The following is a 26,117-nucleotide window of genomic DNA, read 5'->3' on the forward strand; positions in this document are numbered from 1 at the left end:
GCCAAGGAGATATAAACACTCAAAGGTCACTTTAATAGGTAACTCATATACCTAATAATGTGGCCACTGAACGTGTGTGTCTGATCTTCTGCTGCTCAAGCTCATCCACTTCAAGTTTTGACATGTTGTGCATTCAGAGATTCTCTTCCACACACCACTGTTCTAATGTATGGTTATTTGAGTTATTGTGGCTTTCCTGTCAGCTTGAGCCAGTCTGGCCATACTCTTCTGACCTCTCTCATTAATAAGGCATTTTCACTCACAGAACTGTCGCTTGCTATATGAATTATGTTTCTCGTAACTCTCTCTATATAAACTCTAGAGACTGTTGTGCGTGAAAATCTCAGGAGATCAGCAGTTTCTGAGATACTCAAACCTCCCCATCTGGCCCTAACAATCATTCCACTGTCAAAGTCTCTTGGATCATATCTCTTCCCCATTCTCACATTTGGTCTGAACAGCAAATGAACCTCTTGACCATGTCTGCATGCTTTCATGCATTCAGTTACTGTTACGATTGGCTGATTAGATATTTGCATTAACAAGATGTATTTGCTTTACCTAGTAAAGTGGTCACTGAGTATACTTGAGAAAACGGGAGAACAATGAAGATTCACCAGTTTGTTCCTAAGATAGAGGCGTATATCTATAAACAGACAATCTGAATTTGCAAGAGTTAATCTCAGTAAAACATATAAAATTCTTGTAGGAATTGAACCTTTGGAACTTTCTACTCAAGAGGACTCTGGAAACTCACTTCCCAACTATATTCAAAGTACTCAGGTACTAAGGGAATTAAGGTTTAATATCACTTGCATGTCATGAGATGTGTTGTTCTGCAGCAGCAGTAAACTGCAATACGTAATAAAAGCTATAAACTACAATATGGGGTGAGTGCAGAAAAGATAAAATACATGAGGTTACTGAATGCAGGGCAGGCTGGGCTCCCCTAATTTTCACATTCTTAAAAGTGACCATAAAGCTATTGCCGTGTTGTAAAGACCAAAGTGATTCATTGACATCCCTTTGAGAAGGGAAACCAAACACTGGCCATCTATTTCAGCCTAAACGGTTGTTAAATCCCACATCCCCCTTTAGTCTTTACCCATGAAAAATCTCATACCTACTCACGGGAGCCAAGAACAAGCAATAAATTGGACCAGACACCATCACAACAAAGGAAAAAAATATTAAAATATGCCATTGATTCCTGACAACAAACTCAGAAGGTGTCTTATGCTTTGTGGAAAGTTTCTTAGAGGCTGTATTATGAATCAGAACTTGCCCATCAGCATGCAATTGGTTAAATGGTGTCAACCGTATCAGTTCCAATAGAAATCGTTCTTGAAATAATACACATAACCAGCTGCAGTAATACAAAGACAGTACTGTAACAGTAGGACCTTGCAGGGCGTACCATTCTACCTATGGCATGACTAGCATCAATAACCTAGATACAATGTCAGATCCATACAAATTGATTAATAATCAAAATATGATTTACAAACAGCTCACAATATCCCCTGTTGTGTCACATTTTCCTTGTAGCACCTAAAGTCAATACACTAATCACCTAAAAGGACAGCAGGCTCCTAGGTGGATCATTCTACTGCATCTTGCAATACTATAATTTTTAATTCTTCTCAACAGTATAATCTCTGCATATCTTATAATATTGGGAAGAACCTTGGAACCTTTCATGATACTGAGTTTGTTTTTCTGTCTGCAACTCCATGTCAGACTTGTTACCACAGCTAATATGATCAGCTATATCACCAAACACTGTAATCATACAATTGCAATAAACAGTGGGGAAATGTATGGATCTGGTACAAATCTATACATACGTAAACCAAAAATTCAATCCATCATGACTAAACAAATGCCATTACAACTAACTTCACAAGGTTTCCAACTGTGATTCAGATTCTTTAATGTCATAGAGCCTGTCAATTTACTAAATATGACGAAAACCTTCACAGACAATGTGATGAAATGAACAGAGTCTTTATAAAGCTAACAAATATTTTTATTAACAACACACACAAAATGCTGGTGGAACACAGCAGGCCAGGCAGCATCTATAAGGAGAAGTACTGTTGACGTTTCGAGCCAAGACCCTTCGTCAGCTTAATATTTTTATTAAGCTGGGCCATATTTTTGTTAACATGGTGATTAGAGCAGAAAATATAAATTGATCACAATCACAAATAAAGAACCCCAGTGGCTCTACTTTGTTAGGTGCTTGAGGAGATTCAGTATGTCACACAAATATCTAGATGTACATTCTGGTATGATGGCTCCAATGCACAAGATGCCAAGAGGATGCAGAGGGATGTAGACTCACCCAGCCTCATCAAGGGCACAACCATGTCCACCATGGACAACATCTTCAAGAGGGTAGCATCCATTATTAAAGACCTTGTCCATCGAGTCTCGTCATAACGAAAAGCAATTTTGCAAGTACAGGATCAATGGCATCAAATGGGACAAAAAAACACTTGGAAAACTGCTTCATGGTTCATTCAAAATATACGCAACAGAAAAAAGCCTTAAGCCCTGTAGATATTTGACAAGTGGTCAAATGAATTCTAATGACTCAGGATGTATGGACCAACAATTGCAATAGAACAATGTCCAACCACTCTACACCTTACCCCCACCACTGTCTATACCTTAAAGTAGTTTGATGAGGAGTACAGAAAAATATACTGGCAGCTACTCATAAAAATGAGGTGCCAATATGGAAAAACTACAATCATGATATCCATACTATCCTCAAACCAGCACAGCTAAGAAATCTCATAACCAGTGGATCAGACTAAAGCTCTGCCTTCATGTCTCATCTAGTTCCTAATGATGAGGGACAATTCATTTACAAACTTCAGAACTTTAAATGGAGGTTTTTGCTTCTGGGATATTTGGGGATGACTGCATTGTTTCTAGTTCCATATGGAACATCACAGATGATGCCGTTCTCTCTCGAAGTGCAGTAAACATGCTAGCTTAAACTGGTAAATGGCAGCTACAATAGATCAAGTTCAAAGTAAATTTATTTTCAAAGTACACATATGTAACCATATAAAGTTCTGTGCAAAAGTCTTAGGGAGGGGGAGAGGGCAAGAGGGTGAACATGTACTTACTTTAGAGATCACCTAGAGTTACCCATAGCCCTAGTACTGTAGTCATTTTATGTATTGCACTGTACTGCTGCAAAAAAAAAACATATTTCATGTCATGTGAGTGATGATAATAAAGACCCATATCAGAATCAAGTTTATGGACTGAGACTGGGAAGGGGACAGGGAGAGAGGAACCAAGGTTGGGAAAAGGGGAAGGGGAAGGGAGAGGGGAGGGAGCAGGAAGCACCAGAGAGATGCTCTGTAATGATCAACAAACCAATTGCTTGGAATCAAATGACCTTGCCTGGTATCTCAGGACTGGGTGTGTCTGTTCCTGTGCCATCATCTCCACCCTTGGCACTCCTTTTCTGCCACTCGACCCACAACACCCCCATGGCACTCCATTCTTACCTTTTCCAACATCCTTTGCTCCTGCCAAATTTACAAACTTGCTCTCTGTTCCATTTTGACAAATACAGTACTGTGCAAAAGTCTTAGGCACCCCAGATATATTTATGTGCCTAAGACTTTTGCACAGTACTGTACTACATTGAGATTCATTTTCTTGCAGGCATTTACAGGGAAAAAGAAATACAATAGAATCTCATGAAAAATTACACATAAATAGAGAAAGGCTAACAAAAATCAACATGCAAAGAAAGACAAACTGAGCAAATAAAAAAGTAATACAGAAAACAAAACCCTCGAAAGTGAGTTTGTAGGTCATCGAATCAGTTTAGAGTAGTGGTTATTTAGGTTACCCACACTGGTTTAGGATTCTGATGGTTGTAGGGTAATAATTGTCCTACAAGTACTGCACAATATTCTCCAATAAGGAAAATTCTAAGCAAGTTGTCTTTATATTCAACACCATTACTATTAACAAGTTTTCCATCTGCTGCCATCACCAACAACATCCTCTGGGGTTAACATTGATCAGAAACTTAATTGGATCAACCACAAAAATGACAGCAGAACTATGTCCAACCCCCACAATTTGTAATTTCCTTGCTTAACATTTTACACTTTGCAAGTTGCAGCCTGGGTATTCTACAGTAAGTCATTCACCTGCATGGGACAAGGGTAAAATGTGCATGGAACCCTCCACATTTCTTTCCAACTCACACACATTTTAACTTGGCAATATAGTTATTTCTTCATGTTCGATATGTTAATATCTTAGAACTTAGAACTCACACAGGGCCGTGTGAATACTTTCCACTGTTCAAGGTGGTAGCTCATCACCTTCTTAATGGGAATTAAGAATTGGTAATTAATAATCATTTTGCCAGCAGTCCACAGTCCATGAATAATAACAAACTTTTGATTTTGCCACTAGTGTTCTGTCAGCCACCTTACAAGTTGCTGTTGTTAATTATGTTTCAGGTACACTTTTAATTACTTCCTGATTTTTCAAAATTTTCCTGTACTTTAACAATTGTTTTTGAAGTATGGTAACAAAAACTATACAGTATTTTGCAAAAGAGATCAGACTAGTTCAGGTGAAAACACAAGGAAATCTGCAGATGCTGGAAATTCAAACAACACACATAAAATGCTGGTGGAACACAGCAGGCCAGGCAGCATCTATAGGAAGAAGCACTGTCGATGTTTCGGGCCAAGACCCTTCGTCAGGACTAACTGAAAGATGCGATACTAAGAGATTTGAAAGTAGTGGGGAGAGGGGGAAATACAAAATGATAGGAGAAGACCTGAGGGGGTGGGATGAAGTTAAGAACTGGAAAGCTGATTGGCGAAACTGATACAGAGCTGGAGAAGGGAAAGGATCATGGGATGGGAGGCCTCGGGAGAAAGGGGTGGGGGGGAAGCACCAGAGGGCGATGGAGAACAGGCAGAGTGATGGGCAGAGAGAGAGAAAAAAAAACTAAATATGTCAGGGATGGGGTAAGAAGGGGAGGAGGGGCATTAACGGAAGTTAGAGAAGTCAATGTTCATGCCATCAGGTTGGAGGCTACCCAGCCGGTATATAAGGTGTTGTTCCTCCAACCTGAGTTTGGATTCAGAATGGGAATGGGACGTGGAACTAAAATGCGTGGCCACTGGGAGAACCTGCTTTCTCTGGCAGACCGAGCGTAGGTGTTCAGTGAAATGGTCTCCCAGTCTGCGTCGGGTCTCACCAATATATAAAAGGCCACACCGGGAGCACCGGACGCAGTATACCACACCAGCCGACTCACAGGTGAAGTGTCGCCTCACCTGGAAGGACAGTCTGGGGCCCTGAATGGTGGTGTAGCTACACCTTCCCTTACACTTCCTCCCTCACCACCAGTGAGACTAGTTCAGGTGGTCTTTTGCAAACTTGAGACGTGCAGCAATGCTTTTTATAGAGAGCACTGGTTTCCTCCATGGTGTTCTTCCATGAATACCATTATTTTTCAGTTTTTCATATAGTGGACACATGAACAGAGACTTTAACAAGATCTAGAGATTTCTGCAGGTCTTCTGCCATTTCCCTTGGGTTCTTTTACATCTCTCCTTCAGCATTGCACATTGTGATCTTGGTGTGATCTTTGCAGGACGCCCACTCTTAGGGAGAGTAGCAACAATACTGAGTTTCTTCCATTTGTAGACAATTTCTGTTACTGTGCACTGATGAACACTCAGGCCTTTAAAAACACTTTTGTAGCCTTTTCCAGCTTCATGCATCACCACAATTCTTCTTCTAAGATCCTCTAAAAGTTGTTTTGATCAAGGCAAAGTGCACATATACTGATCTTTATTGAGAAGAGCAAGCTCTGTCATTAACCTGACTTTGGGTGTCTTTTTTTTTAAATAAGGCAGGACACCCCTACAACCCACACCTCCAATTTCATCTCATTGACTGGAACATCTGACTCTAAATAGCATTTGTAGAAGGCATTACCCCAGAGGTTCACACACGTTTTTGAATCTAGACTGTGATTGTTTAAATGGTGCATTCAGTATTGATGAAGTGCAATTGTTTGTGTGTTATTAGTTCAAGCAGATTGTGTTTGTCTATTATTGTGACTTAGATGAAAATCAGAACACAATTCATGAGCAATTAATTCAGAAAACCAGGAAATTGCAACAGGTTCACAATTTTTTTCGTGCAACTATATGTAGCCATCAAGCAGGTGCTAATGATCAATGACATAACGAGCTGAATGAATTTAAACTGAAACAGGTGTGGTGGCATCCGTCGGTCTCGAGAGACCATGGATCTGCGCCTGGAGTTTCCAGGGCGCAGGCCTGGGCAGGGTTGTATGGGAGACTGGCAGTTGCCCAAGCTGCAGGTCTTCCCCTCTCCACGCCACCGATGTTGTCCAAGGGAAGGGTACTAGGACCCATGCAGCTTGGCACCGGTGACGCCGCAGAGCAATGTGTTGTTAAGTGCCTTGCTCAAGGACACAAACACGCTGCCTCAGCTGAGGCTCGAACCAGTGACCTTCAGGTTACTAGTCTGATGCCTTGCCCACTAGGCCACGCGCCAACACATAGAAACAGGTGTAGAAGGAATCAAACTGGGCGGAGGATAACCAAATTAAAAGGTGAGGGTATGGCATATATGACAGCTTAACCTTCAACAGTGAGCATTGCAACAAGACACATGGTAGTCATCCTGCACCAGCAAGGTCTCCCAAGCAGAAATTTCGTTGCAGACAGGAGTTTCAAGACGTGCTGTCCAAGGTCTTCTGAAGAAGCACAAAAAAGGGAGCAAAGTTGAGGACCAGAAACGTGGATGTCAGCCATGGAAACTGAGTGCCGCAGATGAGAGATCATCAAGCAGGCATTCCTTACGAATCAGAAAGGAGTCAGCACTGAACTCACAGAACAGAAACCTCTGGAACTCAAGTACACCCTTTTACAGTCCAGGGAAGTCTTCTTAGAAGTGGTCTTCATGGAAGAGTTGCTACCCAAAAGCCATTCCTCTGAAATGGAAACAAAGCCAAGAGATTCACCTATGCACAAAAACAATGGCAGCAAGTGCTCTGGATTAAAGAGTCAAAATTTGAAACTTTTGGCTCAAACAGGAGGCAGTTTGTCCATAGAAGACCTGGAGAGCATTACATGGATGAGTGTCTGCAACCAACAGTGAAGCAGTGAAGGTTCCCTGCAGGTTTAGGGCTGCATTTTTGCAAAGGGAGTTGGTGATCTGGTCAGAATTAACTAAATCCTTAATGCTGCGAAGTACATGCAGATTTATCATCAAGGAGGCGGCTGATCGTTCCTAACTTCATGCCGCGGCAGGTCAAAGACCCCAAATGTATGGCCAAGATAATAAATAACTACCTTCAGTGAAAACAAGAACAAGGAGTTGTGTAACAGATGGTATGGCCTCCACAGAACCCTGATCTCAATATCATTGAGGCTGTCTGGGATTACCTGGAGAGACAGACACAGTCCACAGAAGAACTGTGGCAAGTTTTCCAAGATGTTTGGAACAACCTACCAGTCGATTTTCTTATAAAACAACACAACAGTGAACCTAATGAATTGATGCAATTTTAAAGGACAAGAGTGATCACACCAAATACTGATTTGATTTACTGGTAGTTTTACTGTTTACTGCTCTCTATAGTAATATTTTTTATTTTATTATTTGAAATTTTTTTATTTCATTATTTTTGAAAGCATTTGCTTCACTGAATTTTTTTTTTACATACCTAAGACTTTGGCACAGTACTGTAAATGTTAGCAGCAAGACCCATAAAAAAATTATTCACCCACCCATGTCTTGATTGGATGAACCGTCATTCCACCTCTCCTCAAAACTGCACACAAAACATCCTTCAAGTAACTTCTAAGTCTTCTGCTCAACCCCCGACGTCCTCCCCTGCCTGCCACCATGCATATGCCCTATTAAATGAAGTATCTTGAGATGTTTGGCTACATTAGAGAAAATGCAGCTCTCAGCAGGCAAGATATTAATTGGATAAAATCCTATTTGATTCAGGTTCTAGAAAGTTCCCATGTCTTTTGCAGAGAAGGAAGGCAAGCTAGTAGACAAATACAAACATTTCATTGACCTTCAACCAGGCTAGACTACAAATTGCTCATGTTAATAGTAACTACAACATTCATACAGCAACTGAAACTAATCATCTAACACTTGTAGATGTGTTCTGCCTTCAGACACAGTGTGGGCTTAACTGGTAATTTTGTAGCAATCTCATGATCTTGACAGTTATTTCACACAGATTGGTACAGAGCACATACAGTTCACTAGTGCCCATGGATTTCTGGGTTGTAGTCTCCAAATGGAGGCAGGGTGTTAAACACTATATACTTTCTTGATGCATTTTTCAGTAAAATCAACTTGCTGTGATCATAACAGCTTAACATATATCCTGATCAAATGAATAGCAGTGTTGTGAGGGCAAAGGGCTTTTCTGCTTTATATCCCCTTAGCAATGACTGTGCCAACATGGATTTCTGGTGAGGTCATCCACACAGCCTAAGTTGTCTGTAACAGCTTTTTACTTCCTACTTGAGATACTAACATTGACTACCTATCCTCAGCTTCCCTACAGTAACAATGGTGTTCTCCCCCTCCACCCCCCACCAGCCTATTTCAGGAGACAAAAGTAAATCACTGATATAGGGCTGGATTTTCCCCCCAGAGTAGATCAAGATGGGTGGCTATATGGACCAGTTTAATTGCACTAACCTGTCAGTTTTATTGACAGTTTCCAAATATTTTAAACAGGTTTCAATTTCTTAGGCTGAATCATTGTTCACAATATTAATTGTCTATCCCTCTGGAAAATTTCCTAGTAGCTACCATAATGAAGATACTGTATCCTGGATTTGACATGCCTGCTGTAATGAAGGTGAATAGATAAGATGATTTTTGAACATGCCATCTCCCTTCCTCTCTGACAATCCATGTGCCTGCTTTAAAAGAATATATTGATTACGCTGTCAGGAAGAGAAGCCAAGCTGGACTACTAATACACCGGATTCAGAGGTAAATCGGTTTTGACTGTGTTCAGTCTGGTATTGACTCAAGCTTTAAAACATCTTCTTTTGTTTAACACAGCATTAAACTAGTATCATGGATTCATCCTAAACACACTGTAATCAGGAGATCAGATCACAAATGATCACCAGAACAGAATCCTCCTGCTAGAGTTCCTTGAACCCAAGTCTGACAGTCAACACAAGATACAACACCAAAAGCTTGGTCGAAATGATACACTTTAAAGAGTGACTTCAAAGAAGAGAGAATACTGCAGTGGCTGGGTGATTTAGGAAAGAAATGTCAGCATTTGGTGCCTAGACAGTTGATGGCAGAGCCAAAGATAAAACACATTAAAATGGAAGATGAGAAACACAAGAAAATCTGCAGATGCTGGAAATCCAAAACAACACACACAAAATGCTGGTGGAACTCAGCAGGTCGGGCAGCATCTATGTAAAAGAGTAAACAGTCAATGTTTCAGACTGAGACCCTTCTTCAGGACTGAGAGAGAACGGGTGAAATGCCTGAATTAAAAGGTTGGGGGTGGTGGAGGGGAAATAGGCTAGCTGGAAGGTGATAGGTGAAGCCAGGTGGATGGGAAAGGTCAAGAACTGAGCTGGATAGTATAATCAAGGAGGCACAGAAAATGATAGAGATAGGCAGCAGCAAGGCTACAATGAGATTTCAACAAAAGGATAAGCAACCACAAATTGAATTACATAATGCTTTTAAAATAGCAAAAACAGTCCCAAGGCACCCAACATAAATGTTATCACTCAAAACTTTTAACACCAAATCAAAGATGTATTAGAACAAATCATTAAAATGCTAATGGGTTGAAAGAGGTGGAAACATTTAAGGTCTGGGCAATGGAGAACATGCCAATAATGAAGTGATTAAAATTAATGTGACTATGCTGCCTCAAATAATTCCTCCTCCTTCTAATTGCAACTACCCCAAAATACAATGAACCAGTTTGTAGCAGTGTCTATTCTATGTTATGTCTTGTCAAGTAGAAGTCTACTTTGAAGTCCATATGTTATACCTTTTGACATATTTGCACTTTGCGATACCTGCTCAGTCTAATCTTTGATTTCCTATGTCATCTAAACTAGTACATATTTAACTTGTGTTTATTCACTTTATACCAATTTTGCCTTAAGCAAAATAGTATTGCAAAAAAGCATATAGTACTACAATTATTGACAGCGGATATTTCCGGCACAGAATGGATACTATTTAACCCATTGTATTCAGGTGAGCTAGTCAACTCAAATGCACGTCCCACATTTCCAATCTGTTCTTTCAACTAGCAAACAGGTACCTGCTGTTTAGAAATAACCTTAATACACCATTTCTCAAAAATATGTAGGACAGCACTTGTTAAAGACAAGAGACAAAATCTAAATTATTAGGAATATTTACCTGCTTAGGATCTTTTATACAGCAGATAAATAAAGGGAATATCCTAACACTGTAGTAGCAATAACATATCCCAACATAGTCTTTAATCTCATTGCCCAGCACACTCCTCACTCTAAAGATTTAAAGATCATTGAAATGCTTTGTTTGTGTCACACAACTCACTGAGGATTGTGCTGGGCAAGTGTCGCTACACATCCAGCGGTAACATGGCATGCCCACAACTTACTAACCCTAACCTAGTGTCTTTGAAACATGGAAAGAAACTGGAGCAGGTGGAGAAAAGCCAGCCAGTCATTACAGACAGCAGCTAGAAACGAATCCCGATCAGTGATCGCTGATGCTATAAAGCGATTGCCTTCACCACTACACTATCATGACCATCAGGGCAGGGATCAACTCTGGTTCAATAAGGAGTTGTGGCACGCTGGAAGTAGCACCAGATGCACGTAAAATGAGGTACCAACCTAATAAAGCTGCAAAAAAAAGACTGCACACCGCAAGTTTCAGACAGAGCCAAGTAACCTGTCAACCAACAGCACAGACCAAAGCTCTGAAATCACTGCACATTGCAAATGGTGAAGTTCAAATGAAAAGTCAACCTGAACTGGCACCTCCAAGAACCTCTCATCCTCAATTCATACTTACACTCAACAAAAAAAGCAAAGAGCGGATGATCCATTGCAACCATGTTCTAAGATCCCCACTACCAAGAGGCCAGTCCTAAGCAATTCAAAAAACTTCACGTAATAGCATTGAATGCAGCATGAGCTATGGGACTACACAACATCCTGCTTGAAGTACTAATGACTTGCACTCTAATGCTGGCTGTGCAATCCAACCAGGCTGTTCCTGTACAGTTGCAACACAGACATCTACCAAGCAATGTTGAAAGTTGTCCAAGTATGTACTGTTCACAAAATGCAGGTTAATTACTGTAAATGCCAAACAATTTGGCACTCCTGGTAGTGCCAGACTAGCAGATTTTCTGAATCATTGGGTGTTACTCATAACCAAGAAAAAAGAAATTAAATAAATCAAAAAATATGATAGACAATTATATTTTGTTTCAAATGCCTTGCAGCAGTATAGTAAACTTTCCCGTGGACAAAATGAGTCTAAAGTGAGAGGGAAATATACAATCCCTGATAATCTGAACACCAGTCTGTGCTTTGGGTGCAGTATAGACCTCTGCTCCAGGCTCTGGCTGGATATACTGCTTGTGCTCTGAGCTTTTGGTTTATATTCAGGATTTCTGAACAACTGTATCACTCAATCAGTTCTGAGTCAACAACAAAGTGATAGGTGGTGTCATTGACAGTGCTATCAAGCGACACTCATTTACTGATACCAATTCTGTTTTCCTAGCATTACTTTGTCCCAGACCTCATAATTAGTCTTGTTACAAAGACTGAAAGAACTGAATTTCAGAGGTGAGGATGGACTGTCAACTCTCGACATCGAGGCATATTCTGTCAAGTCAACAGACATCAAGAGCTCCAGTATTCCACTTCCCATTCTGACATATCAGTCCATGGCCTCCTCTACTGTCACGATGAGGCCACACTCAGATTGGAGATACAACACCTTATATTCTGCCTGAGTAGCATCCAATCTGATGACATAAACATTGATTACTCAACTTCCAGTGATGCCCCCCTACCCTTCTTCACCATTCCCCATTCTTATTTTCCTCTCTCATCTCCTTACCTGCCCATCACCTCCCTCTGGTGCTCCTCCCCCTTTTCTTTCATAAATGGCCTTCTATCTTCTCCCATCAGATTCCCCCTTCTCAAACCCTGCATCTCTTTCACCAATCAACTTCCCAGCTCTTTATTTCACCCACCTGGTTTCACCTATCACCTTGTGTTTCTCCATCCTCTCCCCCTACCTTCCTACTCTAACTTCTCATCTTTTTTTCTCCAGTCCTGATGAAGGTCTCGGCCCAAAACGTCAACTGTACTCTTTTCCATAGATGCTGCCTGGCCTCCAGCATTTTGTGTGTGCTGCTTGAATTTCCAGCATCTGCAGATTTTCTCTTGTTTGTGCTTGGATAAAACACTCCAATAATTGGAATCAAATCCTATGTAAAGATACTATCATGATGAGACCAAACTTGGGTTGGAAGAGCAATATCTCATAATCTGTCTGGGTAGTCTCCAAGCTGATGGCATGAACATCGATTTCTCTAACACCATTTATTTTTCCATTCCCTATTCAGGTTGCTCTCCCATGCCTTTTTCTTCTCCTCACCTGTCCATCACCTCCCACTGACTCTCTTCCACCTTTCCTTTTCTTCAATGATGCTCTGTCCTTTTAGGTTCCTTCTTCTTCAGCCCTTTACCTTTTCTACCTATCCTCTCCCAGCTTCTTATATAATCCACCTTCTCCACCCATCTTAGCTCTCATCTGGTCTCACCTAACTTCTGCCAGCTTGTATTCCTTTCCAACCACCTTCGTAATCTGGCTTCTACCTCCTTCTTTTCCAGTCCTGATTAACAGCCTCAGCCCAAATATTGACGTCTTATTCCTTTCCACAGATGTCTGACTTGCTGAGTTCCACCAGCCAAATCTGATGTTTATCATATGCAAAGATAGTTGTGGCTGCTGAAGAGAAATCATCTCAGCCCCAGAACAAGGGCAACAGCAACAAACTATCTACAGCTGCTTCATCAGTGCCCCTCCTCAAATCATGGAATCCCATTGAAAGTATTGGTAATTCTCAGGGAAAGAAAGATTTGTCAATCAACCTCACCCCACCAACTATGACTTTGCAGGGAACTTCTCCATCAACTGGATCAAAATCAGGTGAAATTTGTTGTTTTGCAGCAGCAGTATAATCCAATACATAATAATAAAAAAACTGTACATTAGAAATACACACACATACACCATTCAAGATAACTGAGAGACCTATAACCACATCAACTCTAACTCTGCAAAAATCTGCTAAATTCAACAGAAGCCAGTATCATTGTGTTCTCTCTGGACAACATCTCCAACATCGAGGGCGCAACTGCACTCAGCTGGCTACCTCATCAGCATGCCCAACACCAGACTCTTCTTTTCGGAGAAGGGATTACCAGGCTGAATGGAACAAATCCCAAGGCATTACTGAGAATAGGGAATTTCTCCCTGACACAAATGACCAATGTTTGTTTGCTGTCCAACATTGCTGGAAAACAGTTGTGACTTTGTTGTGTGAAGCATTGCCTATGCTATGACAGAAAGTGCTTTATTAACTATAAAGTTTTGGGATGTAGTAGAATGGTGAAAAAAAATGCAGACACGTTCTACGAAGTAAGATGCAGAAAACAGATGAGGAGGTCAAAATATCACATCAAGAATAAGAATAAGTTTTAAGTTTATAGGTCATACACTGAGAATTGTCAGAAACATCTCTTCCCCCAATGGGTGAGAATCGTTCATCAGTGAAAGCCAATTCACGGTTATAAATAACCTTTAATTCTGAAACTTCTTCAAATGTTTTACTAGTGAATTACAAAATTTGATATCCTGCTTCAAAAGGAGATGTTAGGAGATGATTGTATTCATTCAGTTAGATTTTAAAAAAGCACCTTAAAGGAGCAGAGAAGTATGAAAAGGGTCCCAGAGCTCTGGGCTCACTAACTTGGAAGTCGAATTACTTTATTATGATCATTGAAGGAATAGCTGTGGAAACTGTAAAAATGAAAACTAGGAACATGAGATATCAATGAAAATCAAGTTCAGACAACTTGATTTCTTGGCCTCTATCAGTCAAACATCTGTAACGTTAACTCAGCTTGCTTTTGTTTTCTCGTCTCTGTGGGAGCGGTGAATCTGCCCAGCATGACCAGCTGTGCTTGTCTTTCGGCTCTGCATTTCACAACTCTTAAATTCTTCTGACTAGGATTTTGCCCTCTAACTGTTCCCATTCACCCAATGACCAAATAATCTTTGTTATAGGTGAACCCCACAGTCACCCTGGGCTTACCCATCAGACACATCCATTTCTCCAAACTCCCTGCAGCTTTACCAGCTTGATTTGTCTTCCTTTCAGTTTTGACCAAGGATCTGATCTGATTAAGGACCTGAAATGTAGGCTCCAGTTCTCTTCCCACAGATGTACAGTGTTCCCACTGTCTTCCCACTGACCAGCTGAATATTTTCTGCATTTATTGTTCTTGACGTGAGACATCAGAGCTGGGGGAGCTCGGAGATATCAAGGGCATAAAAGAGCTAAAAGCTACCTGGACTGGTGGGGAATGAGAGTGAGTGGTGCTTCAAGGCAAAGTATTAAGGCAATTTGAAAAAAAGGACGCAAATTTTAAAACTGGGACATTTCTTGACTAGATTTTTTTATAATTCAGGAAGCATTAAGCCAATAAACAAACTGGACTTTTGTGTGAAGAAATGGACAACTAGATCTAGAATGAGTATATTCATGTGGTATGGAAAGTGGGATATTGGCCCAGATCAATCAGGATTGGAATATGAATAGCATAGAAGAAAAAAGGCAAGGTAATATTGTTTTATCTTTTCTTGACACTATACTTGCACCAATTGGCATTGCTGCTATTGTAGCACACTAATTCAAAAATCATAGTAAGGGACCACAGGTAGCATCTCCATGTTTTCTCTGTTTTTCTTAACCCTTCCACATACAAAGCTGCTACAATATATGCCTGTCTATTTTATAATACTTTAAAAAATCCTGCCAGGTAAAATGACTATGTGCCAAGTAGTAGAAAATTGTGCTTCTTATAATGCTGCATAGATTCTTTTACGGCCCAACTTTCTTCTATTTCAGAAGGGTGCTGTCCATTTTTGTTCTAGTGGAGATTCCAGAATGAGGAGGCATTAAATAAGAACCAAGCTATTTAAGAGTGGTATCACTCAAATGGTGGGGGAAATATGGAACTTCCTTCCTCAAAAGGCAGTACAGCTGAAGCCAGTTGGAACATTTCAAAAGTGACACTGAACAATTCACTTTAAGATGTTAAGGATTATTTAACCAAGCTGGGTCATGTTCCAGATCACCACACAGAGATTCAAGAGCTCAAAGATTTTTGTATCTACAACTCATGCAGACTGAGCTCCTCCCAGTGTTCTCACACTCTGCATGACCCAAGAGAGGTTACTGAACAAACCTCTACAAGAAATTACTCCAGTTTAAGCACAAACAACTTTGCCAAAATAGAATGGTACTATATAAACGACCGGCTCAAGATATCTCAAGAAGAGGGGGAAAGGAGCTATTTTTCCTTAGTGTTAACATACGTAGGTATAAACTTAATACACAAATACTTAAGATGAAATAAAATTTCAAGTGGTTCAGTTGGTCATGTAATGTGCGACAAAGCAGACGGTGTTAGGTCCTTCCTAGGTTCAGAGAGATCAGCTGAGTGCCAATCTCAATTGTCAAAACTGAGAAATCTGTTTTATTGTACAATGTAACTCAATTTGCCTAACCAGGGAGCCTTACGTGTCAAAGAAACAATTTAGCTCATTAGTCCCTTGCTGAATCCACATCCTTTCTGTTCGATCAAAGTCAACCCTACCAAACTGAAACAAGGGTAAAGTAAGTCCATCATTAATACATGTTACACTCAATAGAAAATCCAGCGAAAACCAAAATAGTTCATTTCAGTAATTCATTTCAGTCTACATCTACTATTTGTGTACATAGATGCTAATCTCCCCAGTTGTTTCCTAGTTAATTTTGGTGTTTTGTTCTTTATAGGATGAGAAGCAGTTGCTCTTTTTCTCACAGTAGCACTGATGTCCCTCCCCCAGAGCCTTCCCTTAACACCAGTGCCCAACTCAGACCAGGAACGCGCTTTTTGGGATACCCAGAAGTAGAAAATTACATCTCCCCATTCCTCACAATAGACCACATACACATGCAAGAGTGTGATTCACTTCATTCTGTAACTTCAGCACTTTATTCAAGGACAGCATCCAACTTCAAGAGATATGAAACTGGTAAGAAAGCATGTCTCAAGAAGTTACATGACCTGCCAAAACCTAAGTACTAGATCCTCTTCTACCTTAACACCATTTTCTTGCATTATTTTTCTTGATTTCTTTAATATCCAGAAAGCTATCAATATATTTTGAATGCCATCAATAATTGAACTTTTGAAATCATCCAGTCAAAGAACGCCAAAGATTCACCATCCTCTGAGTGAAGAAATGTATCACCTTAGTCTGAGATAGCTGGTCTCTTATTCTGAAACTATGACATTTATTCTAGAGTCCTCGGCTGGGGAGGGGAAAATATCATATTTGCATTCTGTCAAGCCCTGTAAATATTTTGTACATTTTGATACTATCTGATTCTTCTGAATGCTAGAAAACACAGGCCTAAACTAGTCAGATGACTCCTCAGTCAGCAAGCTGTCCATCCCAGTAAACAGTCTGGTGAACCTCTGATACTCTCCTTCAATGGCAAGTACATTCTCTCTTAACTAGTGAGACCAAAACTGTACACAACAGTCCAAGTGCATTCTCACAATGGTCCTCTATAAGACTCCTGACTCCTTCATTCAAATCCTCTCATAATAGAGGCAAATAGACCATTTAAACTTCTTAATCACGATGCACCTGTATTTCAGTAACCTTTGTACAAACATACTTCAATCCATTTGAACCCATCAATACTACCCAATTTGTCACCGCTTAAAGAATACACTACTTTTCTGTTTCAGCACTGAATCAGATGATCTCACATTCCAGCTTCTTAACATCAAACCCTTATGTGCATTTTTCAGGGTGACTACCACAATCAAGAAAAAAAATGAATTGCAGCTGTCAATGTTTGAATGACGTGTCTTTGCGTAGTGTTGTTAATATGTTAAAACATACCAAAGTGCTTCAAAAAACCCATGTTAAATTAAATTTGCAATTGAGCAACATGAGCTGTTAGGATGGACAGAGGAATTGAGGGACCTCTCAAAGGAAGAAAAGTAGCAAGGTTAAGGGAAGCTGAAGGTGTAGAACTAGACTGGCACAAATAAAATGTATTTATTTGATAAATAAAGTCTGATTTATCAAAGGTCTTTAGTTAACTCACCCTGTAAAGAAGTACAAAGCCTGAAGAGGATCTGAGAAGGGCAAGAATCTTAAAATTAAACCGTCACTGATCAAGAAGTTAATATGCAGTAGGCTGTTAGCACAGGGGTATCTTGATAAGATTTCAGGACATGGATACCAGTGTTGGATGAGTGTAGATCTGTAAATGGTAGAACAAGGGAGACAGGCAAGGAATGTGACGGAATTGTCACATCCAGGAGCAAATACAGCATGAATGAATGTTTCAATGGCAGATGGGGTGAGCAGCTGCAGAGTCAGACACTGTTACATGGATGAAAATAGTCAATCTGAGTGATGGCATGGATGTGGATTCAAGAGCTTGTTTCGGGGTCAAATGTGACACCAAAGTTGTGAACAACCTGCCTGAGCCTCCGCCAGTTGCCAAGCAAAGTGACAGAATCAGAGGGTTAGGGAGTAAAGCTTGCGGGTTCTGTTCTACCCGATAGTTATTTAGAGTAAACTTCTGCTCATCCTATGCCAGTCAGGCACTGGAAGAATTTAGAGACTGTGGAGAGATCAGGAGCCACAGTGGTGTTGTCAGTGTACATGGGTTATTTAGTAAAGAGAGAACATGCAAATAGAATATAGGAAAGGGCCAATGATTATTCTCTGGAGGATGCCAGAGGCAATGATGCAAGAGACTACAAGTCACTGCAGCAGCTGATTCTCCTGCTACAATAGAAAAGCATCAAACAGGTGTTCAATAATGGTGGAAGAACCTGGAAGAGGATGATCTAAGGTCAAATACTGAGGTAATTATCTGCTGTTGCACTTGTGAATTATCATTTGTAAATGATGTTTATGCATGAATTTAGGATGTGCTTTTCTATGGCACATTCATTTTATGAAAATATATCAATGAATATTTAAGAAACAAAATTTAATACTGATTGACTAATTAATTAATTAGGTAAAGGAAGCCGAACTTTTGTCCAAGAATTCTGGGATTAATGGTTCCTGAAGATGTGACCACCAGTGGAAGCCTGATGAAAAGCTGAGATGCCCAATTGGGCAGAATTGATTACCCGGGAAGGCTTACAGAAATAAGGAGGGCTAAGGCCGCCAAAACATGCTGGTTAACTGGCACTGAGCATGGATGAAAAGGTGCCAGTATACAACCAGAGTTAAGAAAGACCAGTGGGTTGCTGGTGAACTATTAACAGCATCATATGACAGGTGAACTCTCTTAAAAAGTATTCAAGAGTACATATTTGGTTACACACTTCAGTCACTCACCACATTCCATACTAGGAATATCAGGGTTGACTCCAGTCCACCCATCATTTAACTATGTGTTAACCTTTCCTCTGATAAACTTAGGTAAGGATTCAATCAAACAATTTCTAAGGGCTTTATTGCCACCAGAAGGTCCCTGGAGATTTCTACAGTCCTACATACCATCCACAGTACAAACGGGCAAAATGACTCGCTTAATACTAACAATCCATTCCATTTCTGTTGATTATTCAAAGTAGAATTAAATAGTAAAATGCATACATTAAATAGGAAACACAGCTGAATTCACCAATAAACAGCAGTCTAACTTAATCAAGCTTTCATTCCCCCATTAAAAAACCATCAGATCTCAGCAAGGACATACACTTGTAACAAAGATGTGGTCACAAAGTATTCTACAAATTTTCAATTTAGATATTGAAGTACAAATTGATTTCCCTGCACAATCAAATCATACAGAGATCTATTTTCATCTTTAAAACATTCATTTCTCTCCATCTATGGCTTGTATGCAACTACAGAAAATAGGGCATTCCCTCTCGGTTCCACATGCGACTACAATAAGATAGTGTGGTATTATGGTATGTTCTATAACAAAGGGAGATCTCCATCTCTCTGGGAAAAGAAAAATCTACCTCCAATTATTAGGACACAATCTAACAGATCTACACGGAACTATCTAACTGCAAAGACAGATGCCTCACCTGGCTGTAGAATAAAGAACTGGGGACATAGCTTTATAGGATAAGGAAATGGACTGAGGATAAAGCAAATTTTTATTCAAATGGTTGTGAATGTTTGGAATTCTCTCCTCCTAAAAGAGCTGTGGATGATCAGTTGTTAGCATCTTTAAGTCAAAAGATCCAGTGATTCTCAAACAATAAGGGAATTGATGGATACCAAGAATGTCAAGTTTCAGTAGCAATGCGATCTTATTGAATGACAGCAGACTTGAGGGGACTATTCATGCTGGAGATAAGTATTAACTGCAAATGACATCCATGCACAAAATAAAATTTCCTCCTTGTGCAAGAGACCACAACAGGAGAACTCTACAGAACAGCATGAATACAAATGCTAGAGGGATTTCTGGACAGTTACAAAGGAGATCTTCCGAAGATGCACAGTGACAAATATTAAGGATCTGCAAACTGTTAGCCCCCAAGTTTCAGATCTACAGCAGCAAGGTGTGCAAATATATAAAGAGAGACCTCCGCGGATGTGTGTCAGTTCTCCAAATCGAAAAGGTGTGTGTAGGCAGTGTGTGATGTAGCAGACCACTGTGTAACCCAGAGAGAGGGGGCAGAGCTGGGATGAGAAGTGCATCCAACTCAGGGCCGGGCAGTCTGAAGCTGCCAGAGTGAGGTGTGTGCCCCGGACAGGTACACAGGGGCACGGCAGCCCAGCTCAGTCTCACCCCGGCCTGCAGGCGCGCGCACACACTCCCCCACAGCCCCGGCCGCTCCGCCTGCGGCCTGCAAACAAAAGAAGCCGGCGCTGACAGGCAGCGGGGCGCCCCGTGGCCGCGGTCGGGCCTACGCTTCCCCGAAGGCAGGCGGGATCGGGGCCCAAGGCCGAGCGGGGACTCTGGGACGAGTCAGTGGGCGTGAAGCAATGGCACACAAAAGGCCGACAAGGCGGGCAGGGGTTAGGCCGCGCGGCCTAGGAAAATACAACCGACACCAGGGTTCTCCCCACACCCACTCGCCTCACCTCACTTCCCGGGGGGGGGGGGGGAGAAACGGGGAACTGACCCACCTCACATCGATGTTCGGTTAATAAACAAACCGAGAGAGATAACGAAAGATAGAGGGGAGGGGAAAAAAAACATTATGTTTTCCAAACCCACCTCTCGATCCCCGGTCTAAATTTGCAAACCGCCGCCCGGCTGAGGGCGCCTTGTCCCGGGCGTCGCTTGCAAAGTGAGTCCGTGGATGTTCGAGGCCTGAGCTGTGGAGGCGCTGTGGCGGTCGCTTACCGTTGGCTGGCTGGCTCGCTGTGCTGGCCGGGCTGGCTCCGGGCTGCTAGAGGCGGACGGCGAGTGGGGGAGGGGGTGGGGGAAGGGGAGCAGCCCAGCGGCCCGCGACTGCGCAAGCGCGACGGTGCTCGGGAGCGGGCGCTGTCCGCCTGGCTCCGGCTCCTCGCTCGCTCTCCGTCGGTAAGGCGGCACAACAAGGAGGCGAACGGGCGGGGAAAGATGGGCGCCGGCGACTGTGACTCCGGCGCGGCGGGAGGAGTCGCCCAGACTGCGCGGCTCCGCTGCTCAGGTGAGCGGGCGACGAGGAAGCGGCGGGTCGTGTGAATGCTACCGCTAAGTTGGGTTTCAATCTCCCGACTTTTTAACCCGCTACAGTGTTGAATTTGCTAAAAAAAATACTTTCGTATTTCTGACATTAAAGTAAAGCAACTTAATTTGAAATTTGCGATTACAATAACGTGCACACTTAAAGTCTTTTTAATATTAAAACTTTCTGTGTTCTGTTGCGCTGCAGCAGCCCAACACATTTTTGAAGCCACATGAACGAAAAGGTAGATTCTACATAGTTCCATCTTTTCGTTGGCAAAGGTTTTTTTTAAATCGGGAAATGTTGGAATTAGGAATTCGTTTGATTGTTTTTAAGGTCTAGACTAGACTTCAGTTAAAAATTTTCAAGCAATGGACGTCGATGTCGGAATATTCGGTTTCAGGTAGCGTATAGAGAAAGGTTAAATGTAGAAAGTTGTTGAAACTGCGTAGTTCTGACTCAAACTGGAAACCCTGGTTATCTGAAATTTAATTCCTTGCATGTTGTACTGTGTCTCGTTGCAAGATTAGATGTTGTTTCTCTAATTAGTTCTTTGCTACAATATAGAACTGACGGCTGACGGCAGAGCGGTTGGAAAATCTACGTGACAAATAATGGAAGATCAACGTCACCCCTTGTACATCAAATAAGTGTGTTCTGCAAGAATCACTTGACCGTGTGTGACGTTTAGACATTGTGAGCACCGGATCGGATGCGTTAAACTGGAGACGGGCAAGGAGTAGAGTTGGAAGGACAGTCAAAATCAGGTTTAATAGCCCATATGTTCGTGGCAGCAAAGTGTTCATGGGTTCATTGTCTGTTCTGATAGTGGAGGTGTATAAGCTATTCCTAAAACATTGAGTGTTCCTCTTAATGGGCTGCCTGATGGTAGCAATGAGAAGAGAGTGTTGACTAGGTGATGGGGCCCTTAATGATGGATGCTGTCTTACTGAGCCATTCACACACAAAATGCTGGTGGAACACAGCAGGCCAGGCAGCATCTATAGGGAGAAGTGCTGTTAACTTTTCGGGCCGAGACCCTTTGTCAGGGCTTCCTATAGATGCTGCCTGGTCTGCTGCATTCCACCAGCATTTTGTGTGTGTTGCTTGAATTTCCAGCATCTGCAGATTTCCTGGTGTTTACTGAGCTATCGCCTTTTGATGACGTTCTGGATCCTGGGGAGCTGGTGCCCATGATGGAAACGTTGCACCTCCTGTGATTACACTGCGAGAGCAAATGGGTACTGGTAGAGACGGAGGAATGGGTACTGGTAGAGACGGAGGAATGGGTACTGGTAGAGACGGAGGAATGGGTACTGGTAGAGACGGAGGAATGGGTACTGGTAGAGACGGAGGAATGGGTACTGGTAGAGGCGGAGGAATGGGTACTGGTAGAGGCGGAGGAATGGGTACTGGTAGAGGCGGAGGAATGGGTACTGGTAGAGGCGGAGGAATGGGTACTGGTAGAGGCGGAGGAATGGGTACTGGTAGAGGCGGAGGAATGGGTACTGGTAGAGGCGGAGGAATGGGTACTGGTAGAGGCGGAGGAATGGGTACTGGTAGAGGCGGAGGAATGGGTACTGGTAGAGGCGGAGGAATGGGTACTGGTAGAGACGGAGGAATGAATCAGGCTGTTGTGGAAGGAGCTGCACCTTCAAGAGAAAGAGAGGACTGGAATGCCATCATGTTGCAACAGTGGAAATTACCACAATGATCCACAATAAACGCAGAAGGGAGGGCAAGCATTTGTGAATCCTTTCTTTGTCTTGAAGCAGGTGTGCAAAATGAAGTAGTTATGGTACGTCACATCCAATCTTAATGTTCTACGATATTCTCGTGACTAGCATCAAATCACTCTGTCTCAGTGTTGTCCTGGTCCATGTTTCCACATCTTCCTTAACCTTTTCCTGAGCTTTAACAAACAACTTTTCTTCTTTCTCCAACTTCCAGTGATTTTTTTCCTTTTCCCTATTCTCTACTCTTCATTATCTCACCCTGGCCTCTTGCATCTTCTCCTCACCTGCCCTATCACCTCCATTTAGTGCCCCTCTTCCTTTTTCTCCCATGATCCACTCTCCTCTCTTATCAGATTCCCTCTCCTCGGGTCCTCTGCCTTTTCAACATCACCTCCCAGCTTCTTTCTTCATTTCTCCCCGTCTCCCATCTACCTGGCTTCACCTGTCATCTTTTAGCTTGTCCTCATTCCCCCCTCCCCCCCACCAACCTCCTTATTCTGGCATCTTCCCCCTTCCTTTCCAGCCTGATGAAGGGACTCAGCTCAAAACGTCAACCTTTCCATTCAATCTATTCATTTCCATAGACGCTGCCTGACCTGCTGAGTTCCTCCGGTATCGTGTGATCATTGCTCTGGATTTCCAGCAGCTGCAAAATCTCCTGTGTTATCAATGATTGTAACCTCTTTCTTCCACATCTCATTTGCTTCAACCTCTTGCTGAAGTCTTGCCCTGTACCATCTATTTCCTACCTTTTCTGATCTTCCCCTCTGATCCTGATTGATCTGTCCTCTGCTGCCACTTTGCCGTGCATTCTGAGCTCCAGAGAGAGCATGTCTACTGGCATCTTTTATAAACCTACGGACTCTCACAGCTGCCTAGACTCTTCCCACCCTGTTACTTGTAAAAATGGCATCCAATTCCTCCATCTCCACCGCATCTGCTCTCAGGACAAAACTTTTTATTCCAGAACAAAGGAGATGTCATCCTTCTTCCAAGAAAGAGGCTTCCCTTCCTCCACCATCCGTGCTGCCCTCACTGCATCTCTTCCATTTCCCCCATGTCTTCCCTCACCCCATCCTCCTGCCACCCCACCAGCCTCCACAGCCAGCACATGATTCTCCGTAATTTCCACCATCTCCAATGGAATCCCACCACCAAGCACATCTTCCCCCCCCCCCCCAACCACTTTTTGCTTTCCACAGGGATCACTCCCTATGCAGCTCCCTTGTCTATTCATCCCTCCCCACTGATCTCCCTCCTGGTACTATCCTTGCAAGCAGAACAAGTGCCACACCTGCCCCTACATCTCCTCCCTCACTACCATTCAGGGCTTTAAACACCCCTTCCAGGTGAAGTGACACTTCACCTGTGAGTCTGTTGGGGGCATATACTGTGTCCGTGCTCCTGGTATGGCCTTCTGTACGATTAGGAGATCACTTTGCTGAGCACCTATGCTTTGTCTGCCAGAAGAAGTGGGATCTCCCATTTTAATTCCACTTCCCATTCCCATTCTGACATGTCAGTCCATGTCCTCCACAACTGTCACAAAAAGGCCATAATCAGGTTGGGGGAGCAAAACCTTATATTCCGTCAGGATAGCCTCCAGCTTGATGACATGAACATAGATTTCTTCCAGTAATTGCCCCCCCTTCGCCATTTCCCAATCCAGTTCCCTCTCTCACTGTATCTCCTTACCTGCCCATCACCTCCCTCTGGTGCTTCTCCCCATTTTCTTTCTTCTATGGCCTCGTGTCCTGTCCTATCAGATTCCCCCATCTCCAGACTTACCTCTTCCACCAATCAACTTCCCAGCTCTTTACTCCACCCACCCCCCCGTCTCAAGGTGTCACCAATCACCTTGTGTTTCTTCCTCCCCACTCCCCACCACCTTACTCTTTTTGTTTCTCCAGTCCTGATGAAGGGTCTCAGCCCAAAACATTGACTGTACTCTTTTCCATAGATGCAGCCTGGCCTGCTGAGTTCCTCCAGCATTTTGTGTGTGTTGCTTGGATTTCCAGTAACCGCAGATTTTCTCTTATTTCTGAGCTCTTGCACCACCTTTGTCTTTGTGCTTATTTCCTTCACTGGGAGCTCTCACCACTGACTGTTGTCCCCTTGATCTATCTCCAGGATTCCCCAATCACCTGGACCCCTCCCTCTCCACACCTCTGCCTCTTTTTCCACATGACTTGCTCCCTTCAGCGGCTCCCTCCTTGCATCACTTTGCTCACAAAGGACCAACCTGAACATTGTCATCAAATTTGTTTGCAAGAATAGTGTTGTTTGGCAAACTAACCTCAAACACACAGAGACTGATTCACACCCATTCAAACTATTTGCTCTTTTATTCTCCATTTACCTCCAGGCTTTACTATTCATCTACAGACCAGGGGCAATTTACAGCAGCTCCTCAATCTTCCAACCCTCACAGGAAGCACTGGAGGTCCGGATTGAGCCTGGAATTGAGGCAGTTTCTCAGTAAACTGAGTTAATTTTGCCCAGAGGCAGCACCAATGAACATCAGGATACAGGGAGCCCGGGAGGCCTGCCCTGCCTCACAGCAAAGCAGCCACCTCAATCCCACTACCACTTCCCTTATTTTTTTGTATGTTAGTCTCACTCACATGCCATCAACTCCCCACCGATTCTTTTCTCACTTCTCAACATTAGTGGCCATTTACAGTGGCTAATTAACCTTACAAAATGTCTGTAGGATTGACCTTGTGATCACAGAAAGACCTCCATGTGCTTAGTATCTGAGCCCTGGCCCAAGGGCCGTAAGGCAGCAGCGCTAACGGTTGCATCACTGTGCCGGCAGAGTCTATCCTCTGATCGTTATATTTTTATTCACTCAGAGATAATGGGGTCCTAATCTCACACACGTGGCTTCTCCCTCCTCTCCAGTCCACAAGCAGGGTGGGGCAGGCCCACTTTTTCAGCTAGTTCTTGTTCCAAATCGGAAACAATGCGTAGATTGGTAGGTTAGTTGGCCACTGTTAATTCCCCCAGGAATGTTGAAGAGAGGTGGAAGCTGGGTGGAGTTGGTGGGAATGTAGGGAGAATAAAATGGGATGAGTGTATGGGGAGTGGAAATGGACGATGGTTGACTGAAAACCCTTTCTCCAAGCTGTATGACTGATTTCCCTGGCTTTCTTCTCACTCCACTTCCTGTAATGACTCCATTCCACTCTCCTAGTCTCTGTAGGTCCATTGCAGCTGCTACTTTCCTGTCAGTGCTTCTTGTGTGTCTTCCCTCGATCATAGTTTCTTCACCACTGTTGGAGAGTGGTCTCGT

At 42.6% G+C, this 26,117-nt stretch overlaps 1 protein-coding gene and 1 long non-coding RNA gene across 3 annotated transcripts in view; one reads left to right on the top strand and one right to left on the bottom strand.

The window, feature by feature from the left end:
* The window catches only part of ino80db (INO80 complex subunit Db), a 128,250-nt gene extending 107,361 nt beyond the window's left edge, over nt 1-20,889 (bottom strand). Inside the window, exon 1 of one of the 2 annotated variants that reach the window (XM_059967331.1) lies at nt 20,780-20,889. The gene's annotated coding sequence lies outside the window, so the exon portion shown is untranslated. Of the gene's footprint in view, nt 1-20,650 lie in introns of both variants that reach the window. The other variant, XM_059967332.1, reaches the window with a different exon arrangement.
* Nucleotides 20,890-20,899: 10 nt separating this feature from the next.
* LOC132392847 (uncharacterized) lies at nt 20,900-25,909 on the top strand. Its single transcript, XR_009511675.1, has 2 exons — nt 20,900-21,068; nt 21,654-25,909. It is a non-coding gene; the product is annotated as an uncharacterized LOC132392847 (long non-coding RNA).
* Nucleotides 25,910-26,117: the final 208 nt, after the last annotated feature.

The sequence above is a fragment of the Hypanus sabinus genome, chromosome 4, assembly GCF_030144855.1.
Source record: "Hypanus sabinus isolate sHypSab1 chromosome 4, sHypSab1.hap1, whole genome shotgun sequence".
In the NCBI taxonomy this organism is placed as follows: domain Eukaryota; kingdom Metazoa; phylum Chordata; class Chondrichthyes; order Myliobatiformes; family Dasyatidae; genus Hypanus; species Hypanus sabinus.